We start from the raw sequence: 235 nt of genomic DNA on the forward strand, positions 1-235 counted from the left end.
TAACATACCGCGGAGGGGGGGTGACATCATGTCACCCTCCCTCGAGATGTAGGGCGTCGTGACTATACAACGCCCACGGCCCGGTGCGCCCCCCCACATGCTTACGCAGTCAGGGGGGGCGCACCCGCGGGAGTGCAAATGCGCAACCGTGAAAGGGCCCGGGTAGGTAACCCATGGGGTTTTAGTAGGTAGTACGGCAAATGCCGTGAGTCCTACATAACCCTAGCTCCCCCCC

Source organism: Odontomachus brunneus, unplaced genomic scaffold, assembly GCF_010583005.1.
Source record: "Odontomachus brunneus isolate Ranch 3 - 2012 unplaced genomic scaffold, Obru_v1 Obru_scaffold_263, whole genome shotgun sequence".
In the NCBI taxonomy this organism is placed as follows: domain Eukaryota; kingdom Metazoa; phylum Arthropoda; class Insecta; order Hymenoptera; family Formicidae; genus Odontomachus; species Odontomachus brunneus.